Source organism: Neoarius graeffei, chromosome 26 (assembly GCF_027579695.1).
Source record: "Neoarius graeffei isolate fNeoGra1 chromosome 26, fNeoGra1.pri, whole genome shotgun sequence".
Taxonomy (NCBI): domain Eukaryota; kingdom Metazoa; phylum Chordata; class Actinopteri; order Siluriformes; family Ariidae; genus Neoarius; species Neoarius graeffei.
In genome coordinates this window covers 19,714,199-19,729,008 of record NC_083594.1, presented here as the reverse complement: position 1 = coordinate 19,729,008, position 14,810 = coordinate 19,714,199, and the positions used below count along the sequence as shown (strand labels likewise).

General features: G+C 40.8%; 1 protein-coding gene across 1 annotated transcript in view; it reads right to left on the bottom strand.

Moving 5' to 3' along the window:
- The window catches only part of ephb2b (eph receptor B2b), a 399,332-nt gene that overhangs the window by 36,012 nt on the left and 348,510 nt on the right, over positions 1–14,810 (bottom strand). The window lies entirely within an intron of this gene.

The following is a 14,810-nucleotide window of genomic DNA, read 5'->3' as shown; positions in this document are numbered from 1 at the left end:
TTCTGTTAGTACTACCATGCAGGCTTGTAGTACTCAAGTCCAACTTGTGCCTTAATTTTAAAGTGCATATCCTGGACCAAATTTTTTTTTTTTTTAATATGAAAGTATGTTCCTTTACACACTCATCCAGAAGGGTAATTTTGCACAAGGCCATCTGTCTACAGCAGAAAAAAATAAAATAACAAAACACGTCTGGAAAAACCCCAAGGTAGTCTGGAGCCAGATTTGTGACGTCACCTGCGGATCCGCCAGCAGGCTACGAGAGCTTGCACGGTTTCAGTGCACAGCCTGTGTAGACCAAGTTTAGCAGCTAGCGATTTTGCATTGAAATATGGAATTGTTACCTGAGCGCAATGTTACTTCACCTTTGGATGAAGAATATAACGCTGCAACACTCTCCTACAATACATCTGTTAACCATTTTAATAATTACGTGATAACGTTGAAGAAATTTGCAGAAAACCACCAGGTCGTTTTCTCATAAACAAACCAGCGCTGACGTAGGATACAGAGGGAGGCGTCCCGCACGCGACGTCATGAAAATCAATGTTTGCCGGGAAATCTAAATGGCAAGTTTTTTCAGAGGCGGACCAATTCGCCTCAAATGGCTTGATTTCAACTGAATTTTTCTGGTATTGCGCAAGGTAAAAAAACTGCACAAAATGCAAAATGTGACAGATATTTGACCAAAGTTTAAAATAAAATAGGAGAATTACATTGATCTTGCTCCTGAATTTACCCGTGATATGCCCTTTAAGGACTTGTGACTTGAGCACTGATGACTCGGACGCGTGCATTAACTGCACTCGGACTCGTAAATTGGAGACGAGGACTCGGATTTTTTTTCCTTTATTTTTCTAACATGCCGTAACAATTTGGCATAAGATATTTATATCTACATTAAGTTTTATACTAATTTTGTGCAAGAGAATGCACATTCACCTGTTCATACGTCATGTTCAGGAACAAACTAACATTAATGGCGCTAAAATGCCTGGAGAGAAGCCCCTAGGATTGTCTGCTGTCTGCTTTGCTTATACAGACTTCTCGTGCAGTGGGAAAAAAATGCACTGCTATGTGTTCCATATGTAGATGAACTATCGAGGAGACGACGGGGACAACCTTGAACTTCAGTCGTCATTTGGTAAGACTCCACCCAGAGAAGGAAGTGACACGCTATGTTCATTGCTCTGTTGATAGCGGTGCTTGCTTGCTGACCGATGAACTAGCTAGTGTTAACCCTCTCTCATATTATTTGCCCTGTTGATAGTGGGCGGGGCTTGCTGAGCGATGAACAAGCTTTTTATCTGTAGCCTGTTAACTAAAACGGGGCAGTCAAACAGTAATGTTAGTCTGACACAGCAGCAGAGACGCTTTCAGATAAAGGCAACAACAGCCACCGTCAAATGGTGCGGTTGGAGTCTTGTTCTCTGACTCGACGCGGATCAATAGTGGACTCGACTTGAAATTTTCTTTAATGACTCGGACTTGAACACTGGGGACTCGAGACTGGACTTAGACTCGAGTTTTAGTGACTCGACTACAACACTGCTACCAGGTACCATGCACACACTTTGAGACAGTGAATGAGCATTTCAGAGCATGAGGTGGTCACTAGATTGAAAACAGTTGACAGAATCCCTATCTTTTAAAATGATTTATGGGATAATTTTGTTTATTGTATCCACATTCATTAGATATGAGCAATCGTGTGCTCTGATTGGCTACCTTACTATTAGGCTATCAGCTTTCTACCATGAATAGAGAAAAACAAAATGGCGGAGCGTGTTGCTGAACCAACCGAGGACGAAATAAAAACCACTTGAAAACAAAACCCCAAAAATACAAAAAAGCAACAAAATATAAAATGAAAAGTATTTGATGGTAAGAATGTCTCATCTCATCTCATTATCTCTAGCTGCTTTATCCTGTTCTACAGGGTCGCAGGCAAGCTGGAGCCTATCCCAGCTGACTACGGGCGAAAGGCGGGGTACACCCTGGACAAGTCGCCAGGTCATCACAGGGCTGACACATAGACACAGACAACCATTCACACTCACATTCACACCTACGGTCAATTTAGAGTCACCAGTTAACCTAACCTGCATGTCTTTGGACTGTGGGGGAAACCGGAGCACCCGGAGGAAACCCACGCGGACACGGAGAGAACACGCAAACTCCGCACAGAAAGGCCCTCGCCGGCCCCGGGGCTCGAACCCAGACCTTCTTGCTGTGAGGCGACAGCGCTAACCACTACACCACCGTGCCGCCCATTGGTAAAAATGTATGTTTTTTAAAAAAAAAAATCTTTCATGAATTATCATTAGAGCATTTTTCATAAACTGCTACTGTCATTTTGCCAGTTTGTTTACATTCTAAGTGGAAATGATTTTGTTGGACGTTTTGTATAAAAGCTTTTATTTATCGAATTTGCAAAAAATAAAAATAAAAATGCTCTGTTTCTCAAAATCCAGTGAACGTGGATAGAATAAAACAGTTATTCCACTCAATCTCATCGTACATGGCCTTATAGCAATCAGCTCCTATACGACTTGCTTTCACGGAATAACTTAAATACCCTGTCCGGCTGGGTGACAGGAAATATGTGGTTTGTCAGTCGAGTGGCCTTTTCACGTGAAATAAATGATGTTTATTGATAGCAGAAATCAGAATAATGAGAAAACTGGCTTGGGTGGTTAATCACTGTGTACCTAAGAGTCAGGTGTTAGATAAATTAAAGCTAATATTGCAATTATTATTGCTAGCTTATGCTGCTAAGAAGTCCTCACAGGACATACTAAAACCCTCACACAAACCCATCCTCCTCATTAAACAACCCGAACTCCTCCTCACGCCCCTGCCATCTCCTAATTTATCGTCCCCATTCCGAACCTCCACAGCAATTAACTGCCATAAATTATTCATAAGTTTCCAATCCTTCCCAAATACAAACCACCACTCTAATCTCCCTGCACTGTTTGCATACAGTTTAATTAAAGGGACTCTTCGCTCAAGCTAATTTTAATCCACAACCTGAGCAAAGTACGTGTTCTGGTTTTCTTGATTTATACGTTCATCATATGTTTATTACAAATCATCTGAACCGTGTCATTCTCAAAATAATGCCTTTCCAAAGTCAGCTCTCGTACATGTGTATATATACACAGTTAGGTCCATAAATATTTGGACAGAGACAACATTTTTCTAATTTTGGTTCTGTACATTACCACAATGAATTTTGAACAAAACAATTCAGATGCAGTTGAAGTTCAGACCTTCAGCTTTAATTCAGTGGGTTGAACAAAATGATTACATAAAAATGTGAGGAACTAAAGCATTTTTTAAACACAATCCCTTCATTTCAGGGGCTCAAAAGTAATTGGACAAATTAAATAATTGTAAGTAAAATGTTCATTTCTAATACTTGGTTGAAAACCCTTTGTTGGCAATGACTGCCTGAAGTCTTGAACTCATGGACATCACCAGACGCTGTGTTTCCTCCTTTTTAATGCTCTGCCAGGCCTTTACTGCAGCGGTTTTCAGTTGCTGTCTGTTTGTGGGCCTTTCTGTCTGAAGTTTAGCCTTTAACAAGTGAAATGCATGCTCAATTGGGTTGAGATCAGGTGACTGACTTGGCCATTCAAGAATATTCCACTTCTTTGCTTTAATAAACCCCTGGGTTGCTTTGGCTTTATGTTTTGGGTCATTGTCCATCTGTATTATGAAACGCCGACCAATCAGTTTGGCTGGATTTGAGCACACAGTAAGTCTCTGAATACCTCAGAATTCATCCGGCTGCTTCTGTCCTGTGTCACATCATCAATAAACACTAGTGACCCAGTGCCACTGGCAGCCATGCATGCCCAAGCCATCACACTGCCTCCGCCATGTTTTACAGATGATGTGGTATGCTTTGGATCATGAGCTGTACCACGCCTTCACCATACTTTTTTCTTTCCATCATTCTGGTAAAGGTTGATCGTGGTTTCATCTGTCTAAAGAATGTTCTTCCAGAACTGCGCTGGCTTGTTTAGATGTTTTTTTAGCAAAGTCCAATCTAGCCTTTTTATTCTTGAGGCTTATGAGTGGCTTGCACCATGCAGTGAACCCTCTGTATTTACTTTCATGCAGTCTTCTCTTCATGGTAGATTTGGATATTGATACGCCTACCTCCGGGAGAGTGTTGTTCACTTGGTTGGCTGTTGTGAAGGGGTTTCTCTTCACCATGGAAATTATTCTGCGATCATCCACCACTGTTGACTTCTGTTGGTGTTCAGGTCTTTTTGCATTGATGAGTTCACCAGTGCTTTCTTTCTTTCTCAGGATGTACCAAACTGTAGATTTTGCCACTCCTAATATTGTAGCAATTTCTCGGATGTTTTTTTTTTCTGTTTTCGCAGCTTAAGGATGGCTTGTTTCACCTGCATGGAGAGCTCCTTTGACCGCATGTTTTCTTCACAGCAAAATCTTCCAAATGCAAGCACCGCACCTCAAATCAACTCCAGGCCTTTTATCTGCTTAATTGAGAATGACATAACGAAGGAATTGCCCACACCTGCCCATGAAATAGCCTTTGAGTCAACTGTCCAATTACTTTTGGTCCCTTTAAAAACAGGGTGGCACATGTTGAGGAGCTGAAACTCCTAAACCCTTCATCCAATTTTAATGTGGATACCCTCAAATGAAAGCTGAAAGTCTGGACTTTATGTCCATGTCCATTATATAACTATAACTTGAATATCTCATCTCATCTCATTATCTCTAGCCGCTTTATCCTTCTACAGGGTCGCAGGCAAGCTGGAGCCTATCCCAGCTGACTACGGGCGAAAGGCGGGGTACACCCTGGACAAGTCGCCAGGTCATCACAGGGCTGACACATAGACACAGACAACCATTCACACTCACATTCACACTTACGGTCAATTTAGAGTCACCAGTTAACCTAACCTGCATGTCTTTGGACTGTGGGGGAAACCGGAGCACCCGGAGGAAACCCACGCGGACACGGGGAGAACATGCAAACTCCGCACAGAAAGGCCCTCGCCAGCCCCGGGGCTCGAACCCAGGACCTTCTTGCTGTGAGGCAACAGCGCTAACCACTACACCACCGTGCCGCCGTGTATAATATATATGGGCGGCACGGTGGTGTAGAGGTTAGCGCTGTCGCCTCACAGCAAGAAGGTCCTGGGTTCGAGCCCCGGGGCCGGCAAGGGCCTTTCTGTGCGGAGTTTGCATGTTCTCCCCGTGTCCGCGTGGGTTTCCTCCGGGTGCTCCGGTTTCCCCCACAGTCCAAAGACATGCAGGTTAGGTTAACTGGTGACTCTAAATTGACCGTAAGTGTGAATGTGAGTGTGAATGGTTGTCTGTGTCTATGTGTCAGCCCTGTGATGACCTGGCGACTTGTCCAGGGTGTACCCCGCCTTTCGCCCGTAGTCAGCTGGGATAGGCTCCAGCTTGCCTGCGACCCTGTAGAAGGATAAAGCAGCTAGAGATAATGAGATGAGATGAGATATATATATATATATATATATATACGAGTTTATTTTACCCAATGTACAGTAGGAGGAGGGTAAGAGTGTGTACTTGGAAAAAGTTTGTGGTTTTAACTTCTGTTGTAAGTTAAAGCGAATCATTGGCCGTAAAAGAGAGTTTTTTGGACTGAAGTTGGTTGCCGCCAAAAGAAATTCACGTGCGAAATGGCAGATTTCTCAGGTATGTTTATAACATAATTTCTCCTTTTCTACCTTTATCATTCGCTTAATGTGTGAAGATTCTTGAAAATAAATACAGATATATCTGTAGATGTGTTTTAGCCGATAAGAAGCAGATTTATTTGCGTTTCCAAGTACACACGAAAATTCGGGTCAAAAAGACAGTAGAAAAGGTAAAAACAGCTATTATAGAAATGGATTGCTTCGCATCGCCAGTCAAACTCTTATGGTTGTCAAGGAATGTCAAGTTAGCTTGCCCACCACGGGCTCGTTGCTATGGGGAAAATTGACACGTGACCAATTCCTGCAAATGGCCTATTACCTCGTCCGGAATGGAGTCCACCAGGGGACGAGGTATCGTTTTCGGTGGGGTTTCTTTGTTAGCAACATTAAGGGAAAACGGCTGGACCAATCTTCATGAAAGATGGGCACTGGTCTCAAATAGAACCTCCAACATTTTGAGAATCACCAAAAAGGTCAAAAAAGTTTTTTTCGTGATATCTTCCTTCATATTCATCATATTTACTTCAAACCAATTCCAAAATGTTCATCTTTCAATTCTGCTTCTACTGATATGTTACATGATGGAGTATCTCCCATAGTTTTCTATCAACTTTCATTTGTTTGTTTGTTTGTGTGTCTGTCTGTTAACAATCTAGCGTCTAGATGGTTGCACCAATTGACTTCAAATTTTCAGGGTAGGTGGGCAATGGTCTGTAGATTACCTGATTAAATTTTGGGGTAATCGGGTCAAAGTGAAGGTCACCGGAAAGATCAAACTTTTCGTCAAAATAACATTTTCCATGATGGCTCAAAAATGGTTGCTGATAGACAGATGAGCATATAGGAAATCCCATATGGCCTTTCATATGGGAGTTCCTATATTTGGCACCATGATCTTTGACCTTGAGTGACCTTGAAAGGTCAAACTCAAGGTCACGGATTTTCAAAGGGCTGCAACTTGAAAATGGTTGATGGTAGACAGATATTTACCATTATCAACTTATAGGAAGTGCCATACGGGCTTTCATTTGGCACCATGACCTTTGACCTTGAATGACTTTGAAAGGTCAAACTCAAGGTCATGGATTTTCATAGGATTATAATCTGACAGCTGATGATTGAGAAATATTACCATTATCAACATATAGGTATAAAATAAGTGCTGCCGAGCGAGGTTTATTTTGCCTGGCAACACTTGTTCAGACTTTTCATAGTTAAAGCAAAAACTGTTTCAGGACATCACTATTTTCGGAGATTGGAAAGTGACATGCAACCCAGAGCTTTAAATGTGCTCCTTCTCACAGTATTGGTCAAGATGGAATTCATGATGCCACAGTGTAAGGATCTTAGCTTATTCAAATTTTGTTTATGTCGAAACAACAACAAAACTAACTGCATAAAGAATTCTTTTGGAAGTGGGTCGGAGTGGGATTACAAAAACAGTCCCATGCACACAGCTACGCTTCGTATAGAGTGATAAAATTATCATGTTTCATTAAATCTCAAGAAAAAAAATTCCCAGTGGACTCTTAAACAGTGTACAGTTGACTATTATTGGCGTTCTCTTATCAGAAATATTTTCAGAAAAACAAATTATATTTAACCTGCTTGCTTTTCTGTCCCAAAAGCCCAACTCGTTGTCATCCCCACAGTGTAGATTACCAGACTATAAATGTCGCTAGTATGAATGACTAATATAATATAAAGGAGCATGACAATAGTTCTGTGTTCCAGGCATTGGTGTCACTTTTTCTGGAAATAGTAAACAATGTATTTTGTTTGAGAAATGAAAAAAGTAGGCCTTTGGACCCTACACAACTGCTTTTTCCAGCTGCATACCTTCCCTCAGACAGTATAATGTCTTTCTTCCAGAGACAAGATATCACAAGTGCTTTTACACATGTAGTAGCAAAGGCTTACACAACGATGCCAAAGTAAACTCAGCAAGGCCCTGTAGCCTAAATTATACAAGCTACACTTCTCAGGGAAAAAAAAAGCCTTCTCTCCTTCATTTTATACTCATTACAAGGTAGGGGTGTAATACAATGCAATGTAATCTGTATCTGTCCCGCTTTAGTACTCCATATATCTGCACTGGGAATCAGATTTCTGGCTCTGACATCTCCTCTACCTCAGCTACAATATTTGTGTTCATAACTGATTTCTACTCGATGTGTGTGCTGACTTTTTCAAATCGTGCTTTTTTTATGCAGATATTTTTTTTTTCATAGCTGAATATATTCTACTTAATTTACTAGATTCTATTTACAACCCCAATTCCAAAACAGTTGGGACACTGTGTATACTGTAAATGACAACAGAATGTGATAATTTGAAAATCACAGAAACCCTACGTTTCATTGAAAATGGTACCAAGACGACATATCAAATGTTGAAACTGAGAAATTTTATTTATTTATTTTTTAAATTATGCTCATTTTGAATTTGATGTAAGCAACACATTTCAGAAAAGTTGGGACGGGGGCAACAAAAGACTGAAAACGTTGAGCAACGCTAAAAAAACAAAAACAAACAACAACGAAAAACCCTAACTAATTTGGTTAATTGGCAACAGGTCAGTAACATGATTGGATATAAAAAAAAGAGCATTCCAGAGAGGCGGAGTCTCTCAGAAGTAAAGATGGGGAGGGGTTCACCGCTCTATGAAAGACTGCGTGGGCAAACAGTGCAACAATTTAAGAATAACGTTCCTCAGTGTAAAATTGCAAAGAATTTGGGCATCATACTATCTATGGTACATAATATAATTAAAAGATTCAGAGAATCTGGAGAAATCTCTGTATGCAAGAGACAAGGCTGAAAACTGACACTGGATGCCTGTGATCTTCAGGCTCTCAGGAGACACTGCATTAAAAGCAGACGCGTGTCTGTAGTGGAAATCACTGTATGGGCTCAGGAACACTTCAGAAAACCATCGTCTGTGAAAACAATTCATTACTGCATCCACAAATGCAAGTTAAAACCAGATATAAACAATATCCAGAAACACCGCCACCTTCTCTGGACCTGAGCTCTTTTATGATGGACTGAGGCGAAGTGGAAAATTGTCCTGAGGTCTGAAAAATCAAAAGTAGATTTTTTTTTTGAAGAAATCATGGACACCATGTCCTCCAGGCTAAAGAGAAGAGGGACCATCCGGCTTGTTATCGATGCACGGCTCTAAAGCCAGCATCTGTGATGGTATGAGGGTGCATTAGTGCACATGACATGGGTAGCTTGTACATCTGGGAAGGCATCATTACTGCTGAATGATATATACATGTTTCAGAGCAATATGCTGCCATCCAGACAAAATCTTTTTCAGGAAAGGCCTTCCTTTTTTCAGCAAGACAATGCCAAACTGCATTCTGCACATATTAAAACTGCATGGCTCCATAGTAAGAGAGTCCGGGTGCTAAACTGGCCTGCCTACAGTCTAGACCTGTCTCCCATTTAAAACATTTGGCACATTATGAAGTTTACACAGCATCAGAGCTTTTTTGAAATTGGGGTTGTACCAAAATATAAAGAAAATAGTAACCAAATTTAAACCACCACAACCTCGACCAGGCAGTTACTAAGGATGAATAAATGAATGCAGTAAATATACTGCTCAGTGTCACATGATCATATGTGGTCTTTCACAAGCTTCATATCTAATTGGGTTAAAAATACACCTTATGTCTGTGTTTGTATATGCTTAGAACACATTCTCTCTTCATTCCAAATAATGTATTCATCTTTGATTATATCCCTTTTACAAGGCATCAGAGTTTAAAAACAGTACAACAGGAATATGGACACAGTCACAGCATGGCCCGCACATGTTTCATGTTTCAACATGAACTCAGATGACTAGTGATTAGCAAGGCACAAACCTGCATTCAAGTGAAATGGTTACACATTCATTAGGTTCAAGTTTTCAACCAGAACAACTTCCAATCGACACAGAAAGCACCCGAGCAGTCGAGGGTTAAAGGCCTTGCTCAAGGACTTGAACTTATAACCTTCTGAATAACTCAAGCCTTAACCATTGAACCTGCCCTGCCTATAAACAGAATCAAGCTGATTAAAACAAATGCTTTGCAAATGTTGGACTGTTCCTTAGTTTATCTTGCCTCATTTATTCCTCATGCACTCAGTGGTGTCTAATTTCAGACCATTTTCCTTCCTGACACCCTTTAAAGCTGTGCGTCAGGCCTAAAATAAGTTTCTACTTATGAAAAGTCAGAGGTAAAACTATCCTAATGAGAAAAATAAATCCGCCATGTCCCCCAATTTACATAAGTCAGCTTTCCACTAACTTCAAACGCACTGAATTAGCATTGATGAAGGTTTCTTGACATTCACGCTTTTCCCAAATGAAAATGATGGCTGCCAGAGCTGGTCACTTGCTTCCTGAAAGCAGCCTCCTCTCATTTCCAACCCTGCTTCGTTTTTCTGGGATTTGAAAGATGATCGCTGTCAGCTAAACTTCAGGATGAGTTTGCGCAGAAAGAGACTTTAACTTTGAACCCATATACATTGACTTCCTCTTTTAAGGTGTATGATTTATGATTCAAATATTTTCCTCTGTGGAATTGATGTATTCCTTGATGTACATTAAAGATACTTATACTACAGCGCTGTTGATTTTTCAAATATGATCGGTCAGAAGGTGATTAATTTTCGATAAGAGCAGCTCTGACAATAGTGCAGGCTGTAATTCAAATCACTTGGTTCTTCAGTTTCTCAGTAACACGATAAGCTGCATTTTTTTAGGCTGAGGAGGGAATAACTGTTCCTAACTGCTATAAAATGAGTGATATCAGTAACTTGCTTGTCTCCTGGATGTTCCACAACATGAAACGTATGATGTGATGTTCTTGGCGAATTGTTCTGGTATAAGAGGAATAAAAACACTTCTGTACATACTGTTATTTGAAAATAATAAAATGTTTTCTAACAGTAATTCTGCTTTGTGTTAGGCCATATCATACCACTCTATTGCTAATCACGGTTCTTACGTCATGCCATGCCGAGCTTTATTGCTTACATAGTGTATAACAGCAGTGACAACAGGGCAAAGGATTTTGCAAGGGATGAGCAGCAGGCTGCCAGGTAGCTCTGTTGTGCGTAGTTGTCGATGTTGATTTTAAAAGTAACTAAGTAAATTACATCGGGAAATGAATACTTTTAATCTGAGTGAAAAATACTGTGGAGAGCGTGTGTACATGGACGAAGAGTATTTCACTGGAGACAGAAATCTTAGAGGCTGTCCACACGGCAACGGATTCAGGTGAATCTGATAAAATTGTTTATCGTTTCGGCCTGGAGTCCACACGGCACCGGCGTTTTGGGTGCCCCAAAACGAGAACGGGTTCCAGAGTGTAAAAATCTGGCAAGGGCACCGTTGCGAAGTCGTCTGGATGAGTAGAACGGATTTGTTTATGATGATGTCACAACCACATGACTAGAACAAGCAGCACTCTTGCTGTTTTGTATGAACCACTGCATTGCATTCACTTTTGTATACAGCTTTTCTTTTAAATAAACAAGTAACTGAACCATTTCTTGAATTTCTTTTTTTTTATTGGATAAGACTGCTTTTCAAAATGTTCACACACAATATAAGTTATATAAATTCTATAAAAATGCTTTTCAAAATGTTCACGCACAATAAGAAAATTAAGTTATATAAAACTATGCACACTAATAAAACTAATTTGTACACAAAGAAGGCACGATTTCCTCGCGTAGTCGCAGCCATCTTCTTGTTGTTGTGTGCTTGTTCCTGTGAGTGCTTCACGCCGGGTAGAAGGGGTTTATGTGCATGCGTCCTACTTCTTCTATTGTTCTGGTGTCTCCGATGGGACCGTCTTATAGCGCACGTAGAGGTGTGGCATGTGTATTGCATCGTTTTCAGCAAGCGTTGCCATATGTACCTGATATTTTACTGATCCGTTGCCCATGTGGACACGATATTTTTTTAAATAAAATTTCGTTGCTGTTGTCGTGTGGATGTAGCCTTAGTTTCTTGGTCATTAGCCTGTGCTACTTGCTCTTGATAGCACTGGCTTGTCCACTTTATTAGCATTCGCTAACACTATGGATGAACCAGCTGAAAGGTGACTTCACTGCTGTGGTGACGGCACAAGTCACAGTTAAGCTAGCCCTGGCCTTCAAGAAGGCCTAGGGCGATACATTGTTGGTCCCTCCCATTATAAATCAAAATCTGATTGGTTAATTCATCTGTCACTTCCTACATAAACATACACTGCCATGGCCTTCTATCCCGGCAATGAAGTCATAACCAATGAGTGAGCCGGCTCTAAACTCTTCTCAGCTTAGATACAACAAACAAACAAAAATTTCAATGGATAACTTGATTTTAATGTTTTCAGGACAGTTAGCCTGTACTCCTTGCTCTCAAGCTCTAGCACTGGCTTGACTGCTTTATTAGCATTCACTAACACTACCGATGAACGCTACACCGGCTGGAAGGTGACTTCACTGCTGTGCTGATGGTGCCGACTCACGGTTAAGCTCACATTGGCCTTCGAGAAGGCCTAGGGTGATAAATTGTTGGTCACTCACTATAAATCAAAATCTGATTGGTTAATTCATCTGTCACTTCCTACATAAACATACACTGCCACTGCCTTCTGTCCCGGCAATGAAGTCCTAACCAATGAGTGAGCCGGCTCTAAACTCTTCTCAGCTTATAGACAACAAACCAAAAAAAAAAAAAAATCTCATTGGATGACTTGATTTTAATGTTTTCAGGACAGTAACCCTTTCATTTCTGAAGCAAATTTGATAGAAAATGAGGCCCTGATGGTTCCCATCTGGTGTATAACGTACATGAAGTACATAACATGTTGAGCATATTACAAGCAGTGCGACACCACACCTAAAAGTGAGACATTTCAAGAATGCTTGAGTACCTTTACATGAAGCAAACACAGTCTTAAAGCAAATGTTAGTGTGGCAACCCTTGGATATAAAGACAGTAAGGCTGTGGGCTTATTAGACTTCTCAAATCAATATGGAGAGCTGCATGTGCACAGTGGGGAGGCCTGCCGAAAAGGGCCAATAACGTATTAACGGCAGCCTCCTGAGGGGGATTACCTGATGCACACTGTGGTCAGAGTAGACATTTTATATATGCACATATTGATGTGCGTGAGCACACACACACACTAATGAGGGATTCTCATTCAGTTGCATGTCTGCTTCTTGCCACACTCATGCGAGCTTGTGCTTGGAATGTTTGGAAGGATTTAAAGGATTTTAATACAACATCTCTGTTGGATTTGTCCTTCTGTTTTTTTTAACAGCTTGACAGATGATGGTCTCTTTGATTTAAACTACATTGTAAATCTCAACAAGCACACAGTAAGCAAGTGTGTGTGTGTGTGTGTGTGTGTGTGTGTGTGTGTGTGTGTGTGTGTATACGGCCATATGCCAAATATTCCCATGACCAAATAAATACATTATAATTTTGACCTTGTAGTGATGTTTGGTTTGCCCCTCAGAAGATTTTTTCAGGTTTTATTCAAAAACTACGAGGTTCCTCTGAGACCAACTTATTTCTCATAAGCCCCATTCAAACTAGATTCCTTTTACATAGGGATGGGGAGTAATATATTTTTCACCAGCGTATCACTGGGTTTTCTCTGATCCAACTGCGTGTGCACATATTACTGCGCGCCATGTTTTACACTCTATAAAATGACCAGTAGAAATAAGCCAGAATTCCAGTGGGAAACAATATTAATGTGCGTTTTGTTCATAAACAAATACACGCTTTTTAAATACACTCCTTGAAATGCTCTTTTCGATCATCTCTTGATGAAACCAAACAAAACCAAGTACTGACTGGGTTTTTAAAGGATTCTGACGTTCCAATCTACTATGTTATTGTAGCACTGGAAATGTCAACTCTTATTTTGAATGCACTACAACAGCGAATGTGCAAGGACTTTCATCTTGGAAGAGGTTCAGCTAGAAGAGAAGGAGAGGTAGATTCGCATGTATCAGAAGAAGACGGGAGAGTGAGCTCGGAGTGCGTTGGGGTTTTTGTTCAGTAACCTAGAGCGTGAGCAGCCTCCTTATGTTGTATACTGGAGAAGTACGCTACCATTCAAAAGTTTGGGGTCACTTTGAAATGTCCTTATTTTTGAAAGAAAAGCACTGTTCTTTTCAATGAAGATCACTTTAAACTAATCAGAAATACACTCTATACATTGCTAATGTGGTAAATGACTATTCTAGCTGCAAATGTCTGGTTTTTGGTGCAATATCTCCATAGGTGTATAGAGGCCCATTTCCAGCAACCATCACTCCAGTGTTCTAATGGTACAATGTGTTTGCTCATTGCCTCAGAAGGCTAATGGATGATTAGAAAACCCTTGTACAATCATGTTAGCACAGCCATGGGCGCCACCAGGGGGGGGAAAGGTTAGAACAATTCTAGGGGCCCAGCACTGCCATGGGGCCCTTTAAGGGGCTGATAATATGCTTTTAATGATTTCAATAAGACTTTTGAAATAACAACAATGCAATATTCCATCTGGTAAAATGAGCTAATTGAACAAGGTTGTCTATTTCTTGAGTTCTTCAACATATTGTCATTTAACCCTCCCCCTTTTGAGAAATGGTACGGTCCAGTTCTGGTAGAAGCGCGATGTGTTAAATCTGTGTGCTGATCAGTGCAACGCTACTTGCTGCTGTGTCACGGTGCAGCAGCCAGCCAGCAGTGGAGTGCGTACAGTCTATGATCGCTAAATATGAAGAGTGGCTGTCAAAAACGTAAAGAAAGGCAGCTGAAAGCTGAGACGGACCGGAGAGGCAGGCAACTGGTCACTCAGTTTTTCCCAAAGAAAGGTAGCTATCGCTCACATGTGTGTTCAAAATATTAGCGAATGGTAAATGAACAGTATGAACGTGAAAATGAGTGCTGCCCAAAAGAAAGCATAAACTCTCAGTGGATTTCTTGCAGTGCATTATGTTGTATGAAATAACTGTTGCCTAGTTATTAATCAAGGCAGGAAATTGTCACAAACATAAAGAATGATGTTTTCTGGAACTCTCTGGCACTGAAGTAGCCTATAA